At 42.5% G+C, this 23,659-nt stretch overlaps 1 pseudogene; it reads left to right on the forward strand.

Moving 5' to 3' along the window:
- Nucleotides 1-3,090: 3,090 nt before the first annotated feature.
- LOC115197796 (protein tyrosine phosphatase domain-containing protein 1-like) lies at nt 3,091-23,649 on the forward strand (annotated as a pseudogene).
- Nucleotides 23,650-23,659: the final 10 nt, after the last annotated feature.

The raw sequence follows: 23,659 nt of genomic DNA on the forward strand, positions 1-23,659 counted from the left end.
CAGTGGCAACAAACATGGAGGAGAAATACAGTGAGACCTCTGTCAAGAGATGGAACAAGGAGCGACGTGCCTTTGACAAAGTCCCACAACCAAAATGCATTAACCGATACAATGAGCACATGGGTGGTATTGACCTTCACGAACTACAGGTTTCATGATACCATATCTTGATCAGGTCTAAGAAGTGGTGGTGGCCTATCTTTGCATGGTCTCTCAACAGTGCACTCGTAAACAGCCATTTATTTTACAGAGATGTTATGGGAGGGACCATCAACCTGCTCACCTTCTCATGGATAGTGGCACAGTCTCTTATGCAAAAGTTTGGCACTGAGCCACGGAAGGAGATCTCTACTGGCTGCTACTGTTGAAGATTAGTCAAGATATGACAAAGCTTCCCACTGGCCAATCAACACGATGCACCGGTTCCATAGATGTCATCATTGTGACCAACGCACTACCTACGCATGTGAGAAATGTAATATGAAATAGACAATCAAAATGACTGAAATGTTTTTGGAAAAGACGATCAATTGATTCAAGACATACTGTATGACAGTAGGTCTGACTGATCGTAGTTCAAAATAGTGATGCACAAACTAATCGTGCACTTGGTTCTGAAGCCTACCTATATATATGTATATATGTATGTGTATAATATATATATATATTTTTTTATTTGTTCAGTGTAGGCCTCTACTTGAATGCATGTTCTACAGGCTACCTCTATCCTAAATGTTACCTTTATGTTCACTGTGAATGAATGACAGGACTGCTGTACAGTTGTTAGTGAATGTTGCGCTAAAATGTCACAATGACAATGTTACAATGAATATTGCACTAAAGTACAAGTTCAAATGTTACAATAAAGTCACAACATTAATGTTTCAATACATGGGGCACTAAAGTAACAATGTTAGAATGTATGTTACAATAAAGTAACAATGTTGAAATACGTTGATGGTTGTTTTTTTTGTCTTTGCTCTCAGTATTCATATCGGTGTTGTGTAAGGGTTTTTAATATGTAAAATAGTCACGCTAGAATGTGATGGGGCATTCTAGTAGCAATGCTGGGGACTGCCAGTGACAGAGTTTTAAATGTGTTAATAACTGGGCTGGGATATATAAGAATTTTTGTGACTGCATAGGAGAAATATGTTAGTTCAGTATACTCACATTATCCTTGTGACCGACCATAAAAACACTTTTTCACCTACTTTTCCAAGAAAAAAAAAAAAAATGATGATTGATTATTTCAAAGGCTTACTAATGACACAAGATTTGGATATTTTCATGTCTGGGAAAAATGGGGGATTAAATGGGTTAATGCAAGTACATTTGCATGGTGCCTCACTAAAATGTTTTCAACCAATTTGATCTATCAAATACTTGCACTTTAAGCAATGGACCGTCGTGGTCTGAGGCTGGAGGCTGCTTGGTCTAGTCATTAGAAGGTTTATAATACTGTTATACAGTATGTTTCTTTAGCTATCTGCAACATTCACTGACTCTATTTTCTTTACTTTTCCAATTACATAAGCTACTGGACTCTTCATTACCACACAGTCTCACACAGGTGCAGTATGGGAAGTTCGCCAGGTGGCCGTTCTGGGCTGTAATCCTACAGAGGCTCTGTCAGTCGCCTCTGACCTAACCACCTGCAGATGTTGCATACTTCCAGATTAACCAAGTTGTTGTTCTTGAGGCGGGCATATTGACTTTACATCTCCCCATGAGGCTGAGCTAAGCCTAGTTAGGTTCTACTCGAGGTACAGACCGGACGGACACTGATAAAAGCTCAAACCAGATTTATTGCACCCAACTGGATGCTCAGCTGCTTAGCATAACATACAAGTCAGAGAGAGAGAGAGAGATATATTATTATATTTTTGATATATATATATATATATATTTTTTTTAAATGTGAATCACATTTTTATATTTATAACCACCAGACTTGGCGGAGTTCCCTCCCTTGTATGGCTAAAAAAAACAATCAGTTGCTGGGCAGAAACTAGGTCGGCTCCTCTTTGTCGTTGTTGTCGAGTCCAGAACTTCCGTGGGCAAGGAGATGTGTGCATGTGAAATAAGGCTGCAGTTAGAGTGTTGTTGAGGGTGGCCTCTCTGGCCCACTTCCAAGATGTTTCCTCCCTCTTCAACTGTTGTTCTTACATCAACGTTGAGTTCCACCACCACTTCCCATTTCCCCCCCAAGTCACAGAAACTAACTTGGCTTAACAGGAACCAAGACCCGACTGTTGCTATTTTGCCTAGTAGAATCTTAGTATACAGCATTAACGGTGTTCGATATGCGACTTTCTGTACTTTCCCTTGTCTCTACAATAACACACATAAGCTCCTCAGAACAAGATAACTACTACTAATGAGCTAATAATACAATACAAAATGGGCTCAAGTCAAATGGTTTCCATTAGTCTGTACCCCTGGTACCTGGACTGCATCCTGTTTCCCCCTCTCACTGGATAAAGAGGCTATCTTGTCCCCCTGGAGGTCAACAAACAACTTCAGGTGTCTGCATCCTCCATAGGGTTCAACAACTGACTTTAGTTTTATGGTTTAACCCTTCTCCTACAACTTACATGGCACCATGGAAATCTAAATATCATAATAAAAACGTCCCCATCAAAATCTATTTGTTTAAGCTAGAGATAACAGTTTGTATGGGCTGCATCTCAATCCACCACATCCACCGATATCTCCCTTCCGCATCTGCGGTGAAAGGTGACAGAGCTAGAGCGGTGTTTGTCAGACCATGAGACATCCTGAAAAGCGTTCTTCTCACAAAACGTCTAAAGCGTCCAAACTGGTTGGCCCACCTCTATTAACCTCTCTGTGGAACAATGAGACTCTCACGAACAGGATGCTGTTCTCCGTTTTTCTCTACAACCCCCACAAATGTCTTGGGACTCATCTGAAGTCGGTACAGCCTCTTTTGCCAACTTCTGTCTGTAGTATCCAAACAGTTTGGGCTACACATTAATATGTTAGCTTAGTAGAACCCCGCCTCCCCCGGCTTAGACAGGGCTTACACTCTAGAGTGTTAAACCAACTCTGTGAACTACCCCCGCTATGGTACATGCCGTCCATTATGCCCATGGTGCCGGTGCTACGGCTAGCCTACTCCCAGGTCAGAGAGAACCTGGTGAAGCCATCCCACCCAAGATCATCTGCCTCCTGGCCTGTGGAGGACTGGACTGCCGCTACGAAAGACCAGCCTGCTGGATGCCCAGCCAACAAACTGTACAGGGACTCTACTCACACTGGTGAGGGGGGTGGGGAAGAGACGGAGAGAAGGTGAGAAGGAGTTTGGGGGGAGAGAGAGAGAGAGAGAGAAAAAGAGAGAGGACTAGAAGTTCTATATTCACTGTGATTGTGTACTGTTGTCAGGGTGACTGATGACATTTGGTCTATGGCGAGATCCTCCTCTCACATCAAGAAGTACAGCATCATAGAGCAGTTCCAACGCTTAATAGTCACGCATGTGTTCATGACTGCCTGCGTGTGTGTGTGTGTGTGTGTGCACGCGTGTCCACCCTTTGTCTCTAACTGATCTTTTTCTATCTGACCAGGCTGAACATCAAGTCCATCATCAACATGCTTTCACCTGGGGAGCATGCTCACTGCGGCCCACCTCTGCAGCCAGACACTGGATTCACCTACTTCCTACAAACCTTTATGGAAAATGATAGTACGACTGTACTGTATTGATACCTATCTCCAATACACATAATATTAGGATAGTCTCTGAGGCCTTATGTAAATTAAATATGTTTTGTGTCTTTCTTTCTCTGTGTGTGCGCTTGTGTTGTAGCCTTAATTTTTCTTCAATTTTGGCATGCCAGACTTTGGTGTGTCGTCTGTCATGGGGATGATGGATGGAGTGAAGATGCTAACCTACGGCGTGAAAGAGGGGAAGGTGGCTGTGCACTGTTGCGCAAGTTTGGAAAGGACAGGTGTGGGAATTTTACGGTATGATAATACGGTTCTCAGTACATAAATAGTCTGTTTATATTGTTTAGCTCATTTAGAATATACATCTGTATTTGTATTTATTAAGGATCCCCATTACTCTTCCTGGGGTCCAGCAACATTTAGGCAGTTATATACAATAAAACATATTACAAGACATTACATTTCATAACACTTTGCCCAATATATTTAGTGTGTTCTTTCAGGTCACTACTCCACTATCACATATTTACAATACAACATCCATGTGTACATGTGTGTAGAGTGCATGTCTTATCATGTGTTTATTCAACAGGTGGTTCTAAACCTGAATTCTGATTGGTTTCAACCGCATTCCAGTCGGTGTCTATTCCACAAGTTACCTCCGGCTAAATCTATTACATTTAAATGCCTATTTACTCTGTTTCATCTGACAGTGCAATCCACTGTCTCATCAGCCCAGCCAGGCAATTTATAAACTTGATCTCCATTATAAAAAGTATCTAGACATTATCTCACATTTATTTTATGAACCTTGCTGTCTGTCTCTGACATTTGCAACATTGTTTCAATATTAAAATTTGATCTTCAGCTGTCCCATAGTAATGAACGTGTCAAGAGTTGAGACGAGAGAGACAAACAGGCAGGCAGCGTTTCTCAGCCAGTCAAAATCATGAATCATGAATCATCATTTTTATGGATATATACACATTTAATGAAGGTAAAACAAGGTAACAAGTGCAGCTAGTTTGCAGTATTTCCAGCTTCAGTTTGAAGTGAATGTGTTAGCTGTGTTGTTGGCTACCTCCTCTGAACAACAGTGTCGTGCCTCATTAGCTGATTGTTATGGATAAATCCTAATAAATGTCACTAGAAAACAGCTTAAACAAATGCAAATGCAGGTAGTGATAATGCCATCGATGCCAGTGTTTGGAGGATATATTTGCACGGTTTGCCCAACCTTGTCTCGGGCCTAACAACACCTGTGCCAATATATCCTTCTCGGGAATTATCACTTAAATGTATGTCTGTGCCTGTGTGCGTCTCTTCACAGTCCTTGCTGTTCCATAAGGTGTATTTTTATCAGTTTTTTTTTATCTGATTCTACTGCTTGCATCAGTTACCCGATGTGGAATAGAGTTCCATGTAGGCATGGCTCTATGTGGTACTGTGCGCCTCCATAGCCTGTTCTTGACTTGCGGATTGTGAAGAGACTTTTGGTGGCATTTCTTATGTGGGGTATGCATGGGTGTCCAAGCTGTTTGCTAGTAGTTTAAACAGACACCTCAGTGCATTCAGCATGTCAACACTTCTTACAAAAACAAGTAGTGATGAAGTAAATCTCTCCTCCACTTTGAGCCATGAGAGATTTAGATATTAATGTTATCTCTCCTTGTACATTTAAGGGCCAGCCGTGCTGCCCTCTTCTGAGCCAATTGTAATTTCCCGAGGTCTACCTTTGTGGCACCTGACCACATGACTGAACAGTAGTCCAGGTACGACAAAACTAGAGCCTGTAGGACTTGCCTTGTTGATAGTGTTGTGTTATGGACAGTGCTTTATTATGGGCAGACTTCTCCCCACCTTAGCTACTGTTGTATCCACATGTTTTGACCATGACGTTTTACAATCCAGGTTTACTCCAAGCAGTTTAGTCACCGGAACTTGCTCAATTTCCCCATTATTTATTACAAGATTTATTTGAGGTTTAGGAGTTAGTGAATGATTTGTCCAATATACGATGCTTTTAGTTTTCGAAATATTTAGGACTAACTTATTCCTTACCACCCATTCTAAAACTAACTGCAGCTCTTTGTTAAGTGTTGCAGTGAAAACATGTGGCTTTACTCAGGCCAGCGACATCAAATCAAATCCAATTTTATTGGTTACATACACGTGTTTAACAGATGTTGTAGCGAAATGCTTGTGCTTCTAGTTCAGACAGTGCAGCAATATCTAACAAGTAATATCTAACAATTTCATACCTAATACACACAAATCTAAGTAAAGGAATAGAATAAGAATATATAAATATGTACATGAGCAATGTCAGAGTGGCATAGGCTAAGATGCAATATATAGAATAGAATACAGTATTAACACATGAGATGAGTAATGCAAGATATATAAACATTATTAAAGTGACATTATTTTAGTTACTAGTGTTCCATTTATTAAAGTGGCCAATGATTTCAAGCCTGTATGTAGGCAGCAACCTCTCTGTGTTAGTGATGGCTATTTAACAGTCTGATGGCCTTGATATAGAAGCTGTTTTTTAGTCTCTCAGTCCCAGCTTTGATGCACCTGTGCTGACCTCGCCTTCTGGATGATAGCCGGGTGAACAGGCAGTGGCTTGCGTGGTTGTCGTCCTTGATCTTTTTGTCCTTCCTGTGACATCGGGTGCTGTAGATGTCCTGGAAGGCAGGTAGTTTGCCCCGGTGATGCGTTGTGCAGCCCTCACCACCCTCTGGAGAGCCATGTGGTTGTGGGTGGTGCAGTTGCCGTACCAGGTTGTGATACAGCCCAACAGGATGCTCTCAATTGTGCATCTGTAAAAGTTAGTGAGCGTTTTAGGTGACAAGCCGAATTTCTTCAGCCTCCTGAGGTTGAAAGGGCACTATTGCGCCTTCTTCACCACACTGTCTGTGTGGGTGGACCATTTCAGTTTGTCAGTGATATGTACACCAAGGAACTTAAAACTTTCCACCTTCTCCACTGCTGTCCCATCAATGTGGATAGGGGGGTGCTCCCTCTGTTGTTTCCTGAAGTCCACAATCACCTCCTTTGTTTTGTTGATGTTGAGTGAGAGGTTATTTTCCTGACACCACACTCCCAGAGCCCTCACCTCCTCCCTGTAGCCTGTCTCATCATTGTTGGTAATCAAGCCTTCTACAGTACTGTTGTGTCGCCTGCAAACTTGATGATTGAGTTGGAGGCATGCATGGCCAAGCAGTCATGGGTGAACAGGGAGTACAGGAGGGGCTGAGCAGGCACCCTTGTGGGGCCCCAGTGTTAAGAATCAGCGAAGTGGAGATGTTGTTTCCTACCTTCACCACCTGGGGGCGGCCTGTCAGGAAGTCCAGGACCCAATTGCACAGGGCGGGGTTCAGACCTAGGGCCTTGAGCTTAATGATACGTTTGGAGGGTACTATGGTGATGAATTCTGAGCTATAGTCAATGAACAGCATTCTTACATAGGTATTCCTCTTGTCCAGATGGGATAGGGCAGTGTGCAGTGTGATGGCGATTGCATCGTCTGTGGACCTATTGGGGTGGTAAGCAAATTGAAGTGTGTCTAGGGTGGCAGGTAAGGTGGAGGTGATATGATCCTTGACTAGTCTCTCAAAGCACTTCATGATGACAGAAGTGAGTGCTACAGGCGATAGTCATTTAGTTAAGTTACCTTTGCTTTCCTGGATACAGGAACAATGGTGGCCATCTTGAAGCATGTGGGGACAGCAGACTGGGATATGGTGAGATTGAATATGTCCGTAAACACACCAGTCAGCTGGTCTGTGCATGCTCTGAGGACGCAACTAGGGATGCCGTCTGGGCCGGCAGCATTGCAAGGGTTAACACATTTAAATGTCTTACTCATGTCGGCCACGGAGAAGGAGAGCCCACTGTCCTTCGTAGCTGGCCATGTCAGTGGCACTGTGTTATCCTCAAAGCAGGCAAAGAACGTGTTTAGCTTGTCTGGTGTCTGCGACGTGGTTGGTTTTCCTTTTGTATTCCGTGATTGTCTGTAGACCCTGCCACATACGTTTCGTGTTTGAGCCTTTGAATTGCGACTCCACTTTGTCTTGATACTGACGTGTTGCCTGTTTGATTGCCTTGCGGAGGGACTGACTACTCTGTTTGTATTCTGCCACCTTGCCATGGTTAAATGCGGTGGTTCGTGCCTTCAGTTTTGCGCGAATGCTGCCATCTATCCACGGCTTCTGGTTAGGTTTTAATAATCACAGTGGGTACAAAATCTCCTATACACTTCTTGATAAACTCAGTACCGGAGCGCCAAGTCTAGGACCAAAAGGCTCCTTATCAGCTTCTACCCCCAAGCCATAAGACTGCTGAACAATTAATGAAATGGCCACCGGACTATTTACATTGACCTCCCCCTTCCATTTGTTTTGTACACTGCTGCTACTCGCTGTTTATTATCTATGCATAGTCACTACCAACATATGCAAATGACCTCAACTAACCTGTACCCTGACTCGGTACCGGTAACCCCTGTATATAACCTCGTTATTGTTATTTTATTGTGTTACTTTTTATGATTTTTTACTTTATTTTATTTTGTAAATATTTTCTAAACTCTTCTTGAACTGCATTGTTGGTTAATGGCTTGTAAGTAAGCATTTCATGGTAAGGTCTACACTTGTTGTATTCAGCACAAGTGACAAATAAAGTTTGATTTGATTTGTACACATCCATATTATTCTCAGAAGCTACTCAATCAAAACAATCTTGAAGCGTGGATTCTGATTGGTCAGACAAACGTTGAATAGTCCCTTAGCATGGGTATTTCCTGTTTGAATTTCTGCCTACAGGAAGAGAGGAGCAAAATGGAGTTGTGGTCAGATTTGCCAAAAGGAGGGCGAGCCTTACATTTTCATTTTAGTAGAGGCTCTTATCCAGAGCGACTTACAGTAGTGAGTGCATACATTACATACATTTTTTTTCTCCGTACTGGTCCCCCGTGGGAATCGAACCCACAACCCTGGCGTTGCAAACACCATGCTCTACCAACTGAGCCACACGGGGCCACACGTATGCATCCCGGAAGTTAAAGTAACAATGGTCCAGTGTTAATCCAGCACGAGTGCTGCAGTCGATATGCTGATAGATTTTAGGTAGCCTTTTCCTCAAATTTGCTCTGTTAAAATCAATAATAACAATAAATGCAGCCTCCAGTTTCATGCCATTAGTATAGATTGAAAAAAGTAAGGGGCCTAGACAGCTGCCCTGAGGAATTCCTGATTCTACCTGGATTATGTTGGTGAGGCTTCCATTACAGAACACCCTCTGTGTTCTGTTAGACAGGTAACTTTTTATCCACAATATAGCAGGGGGAGTAACGCCATAGCACATACATTTTTCCATCAGCAGACTATGATCGATAATGTCAAAAGCCACACTGAAGTCTAACAAAACAGCTCCCACAATCTTTTTATCATCAAAGTCAATCATCAGTCACTTGTGGAAAAGCCATGCTTGTTGAATGCTCTTCCCTATAAGCATGCTGAAAGTCTGTTGTCAATTTGGTTACAGTAAAATAGCATTGTATCTGGTCAAACACATTTTTTTTCCAAAAGTTTACAAAGGATTGGTAACAGGCTGATTGGTCAGCTATTTGAGCTAGTAAAGGGGGCTTTACTATTCTTGGGTAGCATAATTACTTTTGCTTCTTTCCAAGATTGAGGGCACACACTTTCTGGTAGGCTTAGATAGAAGATATGGCAAATAGGAGTGGCAATATCGTTAGCTAATTTCCTCAGTCATTTTCTATTGAAGTTGTCAGACCCCGGTGATAGACAACAATAATTCTTTCACTTCTTCCACACTCACTTTACGGAATTCAAAATTACAATTTTCATTTAGGGTGCTCCAAAGCTTTTTACTGTAATTCTTAAATTAAATTATCTTTGTTTCATAGTATAGTTTCTTCTTATTTTTATTCAGTTTAGTCTCATGATTTCTCAATTTGCAGTACGTTTGCCAACTAGTTGTGAAGCCAGACTTATTTGCCATTCCTTTTTCCTCATCCCTCTCTTGGTGGTCTATAGCAGCTTCCCATCAGAATGGGCTTTAGGTGAGGCAGACTAACCTGTGGCCATACTAATACAACAGTATTTAACATGAGATCCTCTCTAAGCTTTACAGGAAAGTGATTCTGAATATAAACGACCACACCTCTACTTTTGGCATTTCTGTATTTTCTGTAGATGTTATACCATGTATTGCTACCACTGTATCATCAAAGCTATTATCTAAGTGAGTTTCAGAGATTTTCAGAATATGAATGTCATCTGTTTCCAGCAAATTATTGATTTTATGAACCTTGTTTTTGATGTGGGCTATTTTTAACACTTTTATGGGATTCTTGATTGTTTTAATTGCTTTACTGGGGAAACTTAGCAGAAGTAGACATGCTCATGTTATTTATGTTAGTGCAAGGTGAGCTGCACACAGTGGACTTCCTACTAGGGCACATCACCTCAGTGCAAACAGTATAACTTTGGTTCATAGGCATATGATTACAGCATACAATAGCTGTAGGATCAGCAAAGGCCTTCAAGGGACATAAATTAGGTTACTTACATTGTATCTTACAATGCCCCTGGGATAATGTACATTTTCTGAAGCATTATGGCAACTCAGCGACACAATGGTAGGGATTAACTGAGTTGGGCTTGGGGCATTGATAAGTCATTGTCTCAATGCAGCCTTATAATGCTGTGAAAGGATCCAGGAAACCAAATGATTTTGGTGGATCCCATCCTCCTTATAAAACAAGCTTCGTTTCCAGAAGGTATCAACATTTCAAAATAATGTTACACCCACAGAGCTGCAATAGTCTTTTAGCCAGTTATGGAGGGCTAAAAGTCTGCTGAAATGTTCAACGCCACGATTTAGGGTGGGCACAGGGCCAGATATTATGAGGTCTTTGTTGGTGTCAAGCAGAGACCCAATCAGTTCTTTAAAATCCATCTTCAGCTGTTCTGAGCTGGCCTTCATAATGTAATTGAATCCCACATTAAATTTGATAGACTCAGTTTCCTGATGCAGGTTAGAAATGTTTGGGAGCAGCTTATTGATGTTTCTGTACTCTTGCTCCTGGATAGCACAACATTTTTGCTCCAGGGACTGAGATATTTCTCACCATCGAACTGCCCAATACAACTTTCGGAGAGGAGGATGAAAAAAGGTGCCCTTTCAAATCCCTCACACAATTCGTTGAACCTTTCACGGGCCCACAAGAAGCAGGATACCATACACCCGCTGCTCCTGTCAATAGGTTCAGACCTCTCACTTCAGGCAGTGCCCCGTCAGATCCGGAGAGAGGGAATGGAGTCGAACTTGATGACGAAGCCGCTGCTGGATTCAGCATAGTTGGAGTCAGCACAGCCATCGCAGACACAGGCAATCCCAGCAAAGAAGGCACAGGTAAACCGGGCACCAGTGCAGCGAAGTTATTCCTCATGTCAATCTGCTCCAAACCTCTCGCAGACACTTCAGTCTGTTTAGCAGCATGCCACTGCCTTCGGTTTCCATGAGTTGTGACATGGGACCAGCGTTGATTGGAACAATAAACACAGCTTCTACAGCGCTATAAATGTTTGTTAGCTATTCCAGGCAAAGCGGGCTCTATAGCAACCTAGCTAGCTGGCTAGTGGGTAGCAGGTGTTGACACAAACACCTATGAACAAAATAAAAAACAACAGGCTGAACCAACAGGCGCAGGAAGTATCCACATTTGTGACAAGAGTTAAAAACGATTTAATGAAAATTATTCCAACAACAGACCGAGTGAAACAGTACACTGATCTGTTGCACGCTCTGATGACATCTGTGTTGGGCGCAATTATTGACTGTAATCAGAAAAATATTGTCCATAAACGTTCCTGCAGAAATGACACACACACCTCCTGTCATTGCTGACAGGTGTCCTGATAGCCTGATAGCCTGCCACCAGATCTACACCCTGCGTGTGAGCTCCAGTGAGATGGTGCACTACGTGCATATCAAACGTCCCCGCAGATCAGCCAGGTGTTTGACTTTGTCCGTCTGCTGGGCACTCAGCTGGCCCAGTACCCTGACCTCAGCCTGTGCCATGGGCCCATTTCACCCTGCTGCAGTACCTGCACCATCAAGTCCTCCTCTTCCACGGCCAGGAGGCCCGCACACTTAGACATACACCCAAGGTCTCTGTTTTGTGCAATTATTTTGACAACACTTTATTTATTTTATTAGTCATATACTTTCCCTGTGGTTGTCTGAGGTTCTGGCTATGGGTTCTTAATTTTATCTAGGCTACCTGGGGCGGCAGGTAGCCTAGTGGTTAGAGCATTGGGCCAGTAACTGAATGTTTGCTAGATTGAATCCCTTTTTATTTATTTTATTTTATTTTATTTCACCTTTATTTAACCAGGTAGGCCAGTTGAGATGAAGTTCTCATTTACAACTGCGACCTGGCCAAGATAAAGCAAAGCAGTGCGACACAAACAACACAGAGTTACACATGGGATAAACAAACGTACAGTCACTAACATAATAGAGAAGTCTGTATACAGTGTGTGCAAATGTAATAAGATTAGGGAGGTAAGGCAATAAATAGACCAAAGTGGCGAAATAATTACAATTTAGCAATTAAACACTGGAGTGATAGATGTGCAGAAGATGAATGTGCAAGTAGAGATACTGGGGTGCAAAGGAGCAAAGAATAAATAACAATATGGGGATGAGGTAGTTGGGTGGGCTATTTACAGATGGGCTGTGTACAGGTGCAATGGTCGGAAAGCTGCTCTGACAGCTGATGCTTAAAGTTAGTGAGGGCGATATCAGACTCCAGCTTCAGTGATTTTTGCAATTTGCTCCAGTCATTGGCAGCAGAGAACTGGAAGGAAAGGCGGCCAAAGGAAGAGTTGGCTTTGGGGATGACCAGTGAAATATACCTGTTGGAGTGCGTGCTACGGGTGGGTGCTGCTATGGTGACCAGTGAGCTGAGATAAGGCGGGGCTTTACTTAGCAAAGACTTATAGATGACCTGGAGCCAGTGGGTTTAGCGACGAGTATGAAGCGAGGGCCAGACAACGAGAGCAAACAGGTCGCAGTGGTGGGTAGTATATGGGGCTTTGGTGACAAAACGGATGGCATTGGGATAGACTACATCCAATTTGCTGAGTAGAGTGTTGGAGGCTATTTTGTAAATGACATCACCGAAGTCAAGGTTCAGTAGGATAGTCAGTTTTACGAGGGTATGTTTGGCAGCATGAGTGAAGGATGCTTTGTTGCAAAATAGTAAGCCGGTTCTAGATTTAATTTTGGATTGGAGATGGTTAATGTGAGTCTGGAAGGAGAGTTTACAGTCTAACCAGACACCTCGGTATTTGTAGTTGTCCACATATTCTAAGTCAGAACCATCCAGAGTAGTGATGCTAGACGGCGGGTTGAAGAGCATGCATTTAGTTTTACTTGCATTTAAGAGCAGTGAAGGTTTGTTAACACAGTGTCCAAAGATGGGCCGGAGATATACAGAATGGTGTCGCCTGCGTAGAGGTGGATCAGAGAATCCCCAGCAGCAAGAGTGACATCATTGATCTATACAGAGAAAAGAGTCGGCCCGAGAATTGAACCCTGTGGCACCCCCATAGAGACTGCCAGAGGTCAGGCCCTCTGATTTGACACACTGAACTCTATCTGAGAAGTAGTTGGTGAAACAGGCGAGGCAGTCATTTGAGAAACCAAGGCTGTTGAGTTGGCCGAAAAGAATATGGTGATTGACAGAGTCGTAAGACTTGGCCAGGTCGATGAAGACAGCCGCACAGTATTATCTTTTATCGTTGGTGGTTATGATATCATTTAGGACCTTGAGCGTGGCTGAGGTGCACCCATGACCAGCTCGGAAACCAGAACGCATAGCAGAGAAGGTACGGTGGGATTCGAAATGGTCGGTGATCTGTTTGTTAACTTGGATTTCGAAGACTGTTGAAAGGCAGGGCAGGATAGATATAGGTCTGTAACAGTTTGGGTCTAGAGTGTCTCCCCCTTTGAAGAGGGGGATGACCGAAGCAGCTTTACAATCTTTAGGGATCTCAGACGATATGAGAGGTTGAACAGGCCAGTAATAGGAGTTGCAACAATTGAGGCGGATAATTTTAGAAAGAGAGGGTCCAGATTGTCTATCCCATTTTATTTGTAGGGGTCTAGATTTTGCAGCTCTTTCAGAACATCAGCTATTTGGATTTGGGTGAAGGAGAAATGGGGAGGCTTGGGAAAGTTGCTGTGGGGGGTGCAGAGATGTTGACCGGGGTAGGGGTAGCCAGGTGGAAAACATGGCCAGCCGTAGAAAAATGCTTGTTGAAATTCTCGATAATCGTAGATTTATCGTTGGTGACAGTGTTTCCTAGCCTCAGTGCAGTGGGCAGCTGGGAGGAGGTGCTCTTATTCTCCATGGACTTTACAGTGTCCCAGAACTTTTTGGAGTTTGTTCTACAGGATGCAAATTTCTGTTTCAAAAAGCTAACCTTTGCTTTCCTAACTGCCTGTGTATATTGGTTCCTAACTTCCCTGAAAAGTTGCATATCGCAGGGGCTATTCGATGCTAATGCAGTACGCCAAAGGATGATTTTGTGCTAGTCAAGGGCAGTCAAATCTGGAGTGAACCAAGGGCTACAGTTGAAGTCAGAAGTTTACATATACTAGGTTGGAGTCATTAAAACTCATTTTTCAACCACTCCACAAATGTCTTGTTAACAAACTATAGTTTTGGCAAGTCGGTTAAGACATCTACTTTGTGCATGACACAAGTAATTTTTCCAACAATTGTTTACAGACAGATTATTTCACTTATAATTCACTGTATCACAATTTCAGTTGGTCAGAAGTTTACATACACTAAGTTGACTGTGCCTTTAAACAGCTTGGAAAATTCCAGAAAATGATGTCATGGCTTTAGAAGCTTCTGGTAGGCTAATTGACATAATTTGAGTCAATTGGAGGTGTGCTTGTGGATGTATTTCAAGGCCTACCTTCAAACGCAGTGCCTCTTTGCTTGACATCATGGGAAAATCAAAAGAAATCAGCCAAGACCTCAGAAAAATATTGTGGACCTCCACAAGTCTGGTTCATCCTTGGGAGGAATTTCAAAACACCTGAAGGTACCACGTTCATCTTTACAAACAATAGTAATAAAGTATAAACACCATCGGACCACACAGCCATCATACCGCTCAGGAAGGAGACGCGTTCTGTCTCCTAGAGATGAACGTACTTTGGTGCTAAAAGGGCAAATCAATCCCAGGACAACAGCAAAGGACCTTGTGAAGATGCTGGAGGAAACAGTATCTATATCCACAGTAAAACGAGTCCTATATCAACATAACCTAAAAGGTCGCTCAGCAAGAAAGAAGCCACTGCTCCAAAACCGCCATAAAAAAGCCAGTCTACGGTTTGCAACTGCACATGGGGACAAAGATTGTACTTTTTGGAGAAATGTCCTCTGGTCTGGTGAAATAAAAATAGAACTGTTTGGCCATAATGACCATCGTTATATTTGGAGGAAAAAGGGGGAGGCTTGCAAGCCGAAGAACACCATCCCATCCGTGAAGCACAGGGGTGGCAGCATCATGTTGTGGGGTGCTTTGCTGCAGGAGGGCCTAGTGCACTTCACAAAATAGATGGCATCATGAGAAGAAAAAGTATGTGGATATATTGAAACAACATCTCAAGACATCAATCGGGAAGTTAAAGCTTGGTCGCAAATGGGTCTTCCAAATGAACAATGACCCAAGAATACTTCCAAAGTTCTGGAAAATGGCTTAAGGACAACAAAGTCAAGGTATTGGAGTGGCCATCACAAAGCCTTGACCTTGTGTGGGCAGAACTGAAAAAGTGTGTGCGAGCAAGGAGGCCTACAAACCTGACTCAGTTACACCAGCTCTGACAGGAGGAATGGGCCAAAATTCACCCAATTTATTGTGGGAAGCTTGTGGAAGGCTACCCAAAACGTTTGACCCAAGTTAAACATTTTAAAGGCAATGCTACCAAATACTAATTGAGTGTATGTAAACTTCTGACCCACTGGGAATGTCATGAAAGAAATAAAAGCTGAAATAAATAATTCTCTCTAGAATTTTTACTAGGATTAAATGTCAGGAATTGTAAAAAACGGAGTTTAAATGTATTTGGCTAAAGTGTATGTAAACTTCCGACTTCAACTGCATATATGTTCTTAGTTCTAATCCCTGAGCTGACAAGGTAAAAATCTGCCGTTCTGCCCCTGAACAAGGCAGTTAACCCACTGTTCCCAGGCCGTCATTGTAAATAAGAATTTGTTCTTAACTGCCTAAAAAATGTAATTGTCCCTGTAGGGGAACCCTTTTGGGTTGTACATAGAACCCTGTCGTAGTAACCTTTGATTTGTCCCTGTAGGGCAGAGATGGGCAACTGTCGGCCTGTGCAGATCAATTTCCAAAAAAGAAAAAGAAACAAAATTACATTTAGAAACTTAGTCGGGGTCTCAACTTACTGTTGAGAGTTAGAATAGTAGAATACACAAGGTGCAATTTCGAAATTTGGTTGTGCATCAGCATTTTCTCTTTTTATGTTCGTCACTAACAATCACTGTCAGCCGACATCAGCTAAACGAACTACCGACCGGGGGGCCCCCATTGAGTTTGTTTTCACTCTACTCAGATATCATATTAACATGGCAGAATTCAGGGCAAAATGTGTAGAACTAAAGGAAATTTCCTTAAAAACTGTAAATATTTCTCTCCACCCTATGGCAAAATGTGTAGACTTGCATGAAATATGTTATAAAATTGCTGAATCTTCTCTCTGCCCAATGGGAAAATGTGTAGAATTGCAGAAAACTTGCTTTAAAACCGCAACATTTTATCTATGGCCCATGTCAAAATGTGTAGAATTGCAGGAAATTAATTCTAAAACGCAACATTTTTCTCTCTGCTTAGGTCCCCCAAAAGGCTAGGGCTGGCTCTGACTGCATGTGTGGGTATGGATGTGGGTATGCAGACCTGTGAGCCACTGTGGTCCCTCATGATGAGTTCAGACTTTTGGTGGCCCCCACCCCCATCAAAGCTGCCCATCCCTGCTGTAGGGGAACCTTTTGACTTCCATTTAGAGCCCTTTCATGAAGAACTCTCTGGTTCCATGCAGAACCAATGACAGGTTCTTCAGTATTACTTATACGATACTTCAGATCTGCTTATAGTACACACTGTCCAAATTACCTGTATTTACCTGTATTTTGACAGTAAGAAACCAGCTACTGAATTGCAGTGAAAATACAGAATTTTGACTGATGAATTAAGGTTATTGTTGTTAAATGACTTGTTGTTACATTCACTGCACTTAGTAGGTGGGAGCAATGTGGTGGGAGCAATGTGATGGGAGCAATGTGGTGGGAGCAATGTGGTGGGAGCAATGTGCTGGCGGAGGCTCATTCGCATATTTGGGGGCATGGCCTGAAATATGTTGTATTTGTGCCAACCATTAGTGGATGTGTTGAACCATGTTGATGAATGTTGAGCACTTCATTTGTCCATTCACAGTTCTATAATCTTTGTAAGAGCTTGTGAGAAGCAAGCGCAGCACTGTTAAGAAGTTACTGTGCATTTTCCAGTAACTTAAATGTGGTAATTCACTGGGAAGTTCATGTTACATTTTTTCTAACTTACTGTCAGTAGTGATGGGAAACCAAGTCTTTCTGAAGGATTTGGCGCCGTCACCAAATTGTGCCGAAAAACTGTTAATTATGCAGAGCTTTATTATCTGTTCACAATGCGCATTAGTGACATCTGCTGGTCAGCAATAAATATCTCCACTGTTTCCATCACAACTCTGTGGCGCAGCAGTAAGTCATTAGCTTTGTTAACCTAGGGTGGCAGGTAGCCTGGAAGTTGTGAGCATTGGGCCAGTAATTGAAAGGTTACTGGTTGAAAAACCTGTTGATGTACCTTTTAGCAAGGCACTTAACACTAATTGCTATGGATAAGAGCATCTGCTAAATGAGATGTAAATAATCAGTTGGAATACCAGGTTTACATCACGCTTCCCATTTTTTTCAACTGAATCCATGGCATTATTTAGGATGCTTAAGACAGAATCGTATACTATACTAAATAAAACAAATTATTTGAACAACAGTGCGGTTTCACAAAATAATGTCTTCAATGGGACTGAACCTCATACCCTCACCTCCCTATGTTCCCTGCTCTACCTGCTAAGCTACCGGCCCAACTATATTTGTAAGTACGGTGTCCAGTGAAGGTCAGTGTTTGAAAGCTGCTTAGAATCGAAGAAAGCACTGGAACCACTGCATAATCAGTGGGATCTCGCATTTTGCAACACACGGTTTGAAAAAGCACATGATCAAATGAAGCTTCAGACATCATTGATGACATACTTCTGATAAAGTGATACACGCATCGGCACATTGCTTTGAAGTTAGCTGCTTAGAGATTGACACATGCCTTGGAGCTCCAGTATCAAACGTAATATCCATAACTGTCAGCTTGCTGCAAGCAGTTATTGTAAAATGCACAGTAACTTGCTGTGGCTGATCTCTGTCATGCTCACTTACCTGATGGTGTGGCAGGAAGGTCAGTTTGCTGCCAACCAAGTGGTTGAGGCCACGTGAGTCTGGGTCCCACATGTGCTCACCACAAAGAACGCTTAAAATAGCAGTGATGGGGAAATGAAGCATCCTGAAGCATTAAAGCTTTCCAGGCAATTGTGTCAAAAATAGGTTCATTACTCTAGGCTTTAATCAACACAGTCTACACTAGTGGCACCTGCTGGTAAAAATAATTTAGGGCAGCTAAAATTATTATAGATGAAGTCCCAAAAGCTGTAGCGTGTGCGCAGAGTAGCCTTTTTGTATTCTACCGAAACCAATACCAAACCAATTTACCACTATACTTGATTATCTGCACATATACCCTGAAAGAAACCGATAAGTACCATGTGAGTTCTAAGTGTGCCTCAGAAAGTACCTTATGTGTACCTTTGACCATTTTGTACCCCAGGGAACAACACTGTACCCTAACCATACAGTAATTTCCAGAGTGTGTGGATATATAGGTTTTTTGTAATAAAGATGTAGCTGGTGGAACTGCTGAAACATTAATGCACTTCCGCCCAAACGCTTGCAAATTCAAATCATCAAGGCATTTATACACACTTTACATCAGTGGTCACCAACCGGCCGATCGTGTTCACCTGGTCAATCTCCAAGGTGTTCCTTGTTGATCACCAAACATTTCTGTAAAAACACAACGATAAAGCCTAGCGTTCATGTTTTTTTATCTGTATACCACTGTTGGTGGTAGGTGCGCTTGATTCAGCCGCCCTAGCTCCGGGAAGGCAAAGTCTTCAAATTTTCAACAATTTCATGTGTCTGAAGGTAGAACTCCGTCTACCCGGCAAGCCCAGAGAGCAAATCAAGTGCAACTATAGGCCTACCGCTGGCCAATCAGATAGCTCAGATCACTGTGTTTCCTCGCGCAATAGACAGTAAAAAATACGCCTGAAATGCACAGAAAAGTTAATAATGTGAGATTTCAAAACGTTTAAAACCATAGTGAGAGCCACAATGAATACTGCAAAGAACTGCTGTTTTTATGAGTAAGTTCATGTTTAAATTGTTATTCAGCACTGTCAACACCTTAACACTTTTATAAGCCATAAAATGCACGTTCTCCCTACTTCCACTCACGCTACAACCAGCACTGCAGCTGCAATGAATGAGTAGAGCAAAGCGTTTCGATAAGCTTGTGTCTTTTTTTTATATCAAAGAATATTTGACTTTCTCTGTTCATAGGAGTAACAACATGAATTGGTGCATGAGGCAGAAGTAATGCAGTTCGACTTAAGTTTCACCATCAGCTGGAAGACTGTGTCCCCTTTTTTCAGTGGAGGAAGGGAGAGAGGAGGGACGGTGAGTCTGGTGAGAGGCAGCCTTACTGCTGTTCTCTCCCCTCAGACTGACCATCAAACGCAGGCCATCAGCCCAGTAAAAAAAAAAAAAACATTATGCTCACTCAGCTGTGCCTCACAAGTAATACTACAAATGATCTATTAACAGTGTGATCATATACCAAACATTTTGAAATATAATTTCTAAATGGTCAGAGAAGAACAATATTGGCACGGCAATTCAAGCATAGCCAATATGCAGTGGTAATGTATTGGGCCTACTGCACAACCCTCATTGCTACAGAAATGCTTTTCATTGGTTAATCATGCATAGGCTTATGTTTTTTTAAGTTACGTTTAAAAGAAATCTGAGCGGTATATCTCGGCTTACATTTTGACTCAGAAAGTGATCTTGACTCAGAAAAGGTTGGTGACCACTGGTCGAGCTGGTCTGCAAAACCACACCCAACATTATCATACTTCCCAGCATGCTCTATTGCAGTTAGATGTTTTAATTGTTTGTTTCAATATCTGTATTTTTGCATGTACATTGATTGATTAATTAATTAATTTATCTTATGCTACACAAAGATAAATAACATACATGTTTTGTTAGTTGGATTTATTGCACCCTTTACTGAATGGTTGTTCCAGTTTCAAATATATATTTTTTATTTTATTTTTATATTTGTTGTTGTTGTTTTTTGTATTTTTTTTATTCTTGGTATTATTATGATAATGTTATTAATTTTAGTTTTCTTTATATATTTTTTTAAGTAGTTGATCTTTCAGATCCTGGCAGTCATTTCAGAATGCAAACTAGCATGACGTTGATGGTGACCAGCATATGCTGTAGTGATTGGAAGTTTGGATCTTTTTACTGACTTGGATCTTTTCGCCTTGTTCAATCAAAAGAACAACTTTTTTGGGGTTGATACGGCTTCTGCAGAAGTAAAGGCATTCATACTTTGTGCGCTTCGCGGAGCAGTGCAGAGTTGTTGAGCAGAGCTGTTGTGAAGGAAGTTGTCAAGGAAGTGAGTTTGTGTGTATACAGGACCTCCGCAATTGCATCACACCCTTCATAGAGAATCTCCGACCACATTTTTTGATCAACCTTAAATTGGCTCCTATTGTGATAGACTTGTAAAAGTGTGCTTTAAACAATGTACATTTGTTGATTGCTAGGCATACAAATACAATTATTTATTGATACATTTCAAATGAGGTCCAGTTGTGGCAGCAACTGGACTAGATTGTGAACGACTCTTTGCGGAATGCACTGCTTGACTGCCTTGAGGGTGTTAAATAACCTGACAACTCACACTAAATTATTCTGCTGCGTCTGTGGGCGTGGCATAGCGTTTGTGGGTGTGGCATCGCATTTGAACGGAGAAAGGAGTCTGGGTAGCCAGGCAAGGTGATTCGCACAGTCCTTCACTAACTGCAGTCCACCAAAGGATTTGTTCTCGAGTTTGAGTTTGTTGCGCAGAGGCTGTGTAATGTTTTGGTTCTACAAAGCTGTGTCACACCCTCCTTACGGAATTTCCAACCACATTTTTGTATCAAACATAAATTGGCCCTTAAAGGCACTGCATGGTCAATCCGACAACTGCATTGGCCGTGTAGTATTTAGCACGGTGGTATGACCTCTGCAGAAGTCAGGGCATTCATACTTCTTGAGCTTCTCGGAGCAGCACAGTGCTGTTGTGATGGAATTTGTCAACGAAGTGAGTTTGTGTTTATATCTCCCGCCCTCACCTACCGTTGACCAATCATGTCTATTGGTATATGGAGCATTGTTACAAAATTTGAGAGGCACATACACCTCCGACCGCATTTTCGGATCAAGCATAAACTGGCTTTCAATCCTGCTGTAGGACTCAATGCGGCCAGCACTAGCAGGTCAAACAAACTACTAAAATGAATGAGTTGACTAGTCATGAAAAACGAATCATGACTCTAGTCAAAATTTTCAGCAGGGCCCACTCTCTCTCTCAATCTTCCCCTCTCTCCAGTACCCCATGGGTTCCTGTATCTGTTTCTTAAAGCTATCTCAGTTCATTAAGATCATCAACTTTGTGGTGTACCTGCTGTGTGCCCGGCCATCTTACAGCCTTGGCCTTGAGCCTGCCTGCCTTTCTGGAGGTGCATGCTGGAGAGGAGGGCAGAATGTCGGGCCCTGGGCAGGGCTTGTGGACAAGTAGTACCTACCCCTACAGACCGCCACCCCTTGTCTTACCAGAGGCAGCTGTTATGTCTTGCCGATGCACGGAAAATCCAGCCAACTGTTTATTATACATGTTGTCGTTCAGCCACGACTAGGTGAAACATAAGATATTACTGTTTTTAACGTCCCGTTGGTAGGATATTCATCAACAGAGCTCACCCAGTTTATCTGCGTTTTCTTCATGTGAATGACGGGGATTTGGGCCTTTCCTGATATCCAGAAGCTCTTTTCAGTCATAAGAGACGGTGGCAGAAACATTATGTACAAAATAAGTTACAAACAATGCGAAAAAACACACAAAATAGCACAATTGGTTAGGAGCCCGTTAAACGGCAGCCATCTCCTCCGGTGCCATTATCTTGCCGTCATTGTCACCAAACCACACCCGTCCTTAAATCCCACCTGCCTTAACAGTTCAGAGCGAGAAGGTGTCTAGGTTATATAGAAATAAAGACACTCAAATTGAAAATCATTTAACCAAATAAGTGTAGATTACAACCTGCATGAAGGCTGCATAGGAATTATAGTACTAATGCTACTCGGTGCATCCAATGCAATATCCATGATAGGTATAATGCCAGGAGCCGCTGGCAGAATTGACAGCTCCAACACAGTTACACCTCCAACATCGCCTAAATAAAAACAATAAGACTGCTATGCAGTTGTCGGTTATCGCAGGATAAGGCAGATCGGATTGAATCTAGATCTGCCAGGAAGTTACTAAGCTCCTAAAGCTTGTTCCCCGGATCTCAACATTTGGGCCCTCCTGAATTGACTAAAAAGTAATAGAATTTACCATACTATGATATGAACATATAGGAAACCTTAATCTGTCATGGGCTGCCTACCTGTAACTGGAATCCTGACTGCACTCTGCTCTGTCTCCCCTCTGTCTCTCTTTGTTGACTGACAGGTGCGGCAGGTAGCCTAGCGGTTAAGCGCGCTGGGCCAGTAACCAAAAGCTTGCTATTTCAAATCCCGAGCTGACTAGCTGGAAAAAATTTGTCAATCTGCTCTTGAGCAAGGCACTTAAAGCTAATTGCTACAGGGTCGCTGTCAATAATGGCTGATCCCTCTGGTTGTGACCCTACTCTCCGCGGGTGTCTGAGTGGGATATGAAACAAACACATTTCCATTTCACACCACACACACTTGTACAGGTTAGACACTTGTACATGTGTGAAACAGGACAGATATAAGAACCCCTGATTTGACAGGAGGAGCTGAATAGCAGTGAGTGGCCTGGGCCCTACTGGTCACAGTCAGATCCACACATACTTAGCTCTCTACTGAGGACCTGGATGGAGAAACTCAAGGGAAGAGAGAACAGATAAAGAACCACAATCTGACTACAGAGATAAAATGTCACTAAATTGCAACAGATAGCTCTCTCCTACTCTCTCTCTTTCCCTGTTTCTCTCTTTCCCCCTCTCTGCAGGAGCCTGTTCTGAGTGCCAAGGACATAGAGGTTGACCTCAGTATCTCAAAAAATGAACCATCTCTATGTGCTGACGCAGGTGAGACCCAGTCAGACCATATACCCACGTTTAATCATGTCATGGCTTACTTTAGGGTCTTCAACCTCCTCTTACGTTCATCAAAGATGTTGAAAGCATCAGCAACTAGCGTGTGTGTGTGTCGTCCCAGCAGCCTCACATCATGTCCTGTTTACTGGGCTATGTGGGTCAGGTGACCAGCCTGTGTCCTCAGAGAAAGGAGGCCGTGCTACGACGCCTGATATGAGCATTCACCAAGGTGAGAAAGAGATAGTGTGTGGCGGTCGTAGTGCTTGATGACATCTAA

Source organism: Salmo trutta, chromosome 7 (genome assembly GCF_901001165.1).
Source record: "Salmo trutta chromosome 7, fSalTru1.1, whole genome shotgun sequence".
In the NCBI taxonomy this organism is placed as follows: domain Eukaryota; kingdom Metazoa; phylum Chordata; class Actinopteri; order Salmoniformes; family Salmonidae; genus Salmo; species Salmo trutta.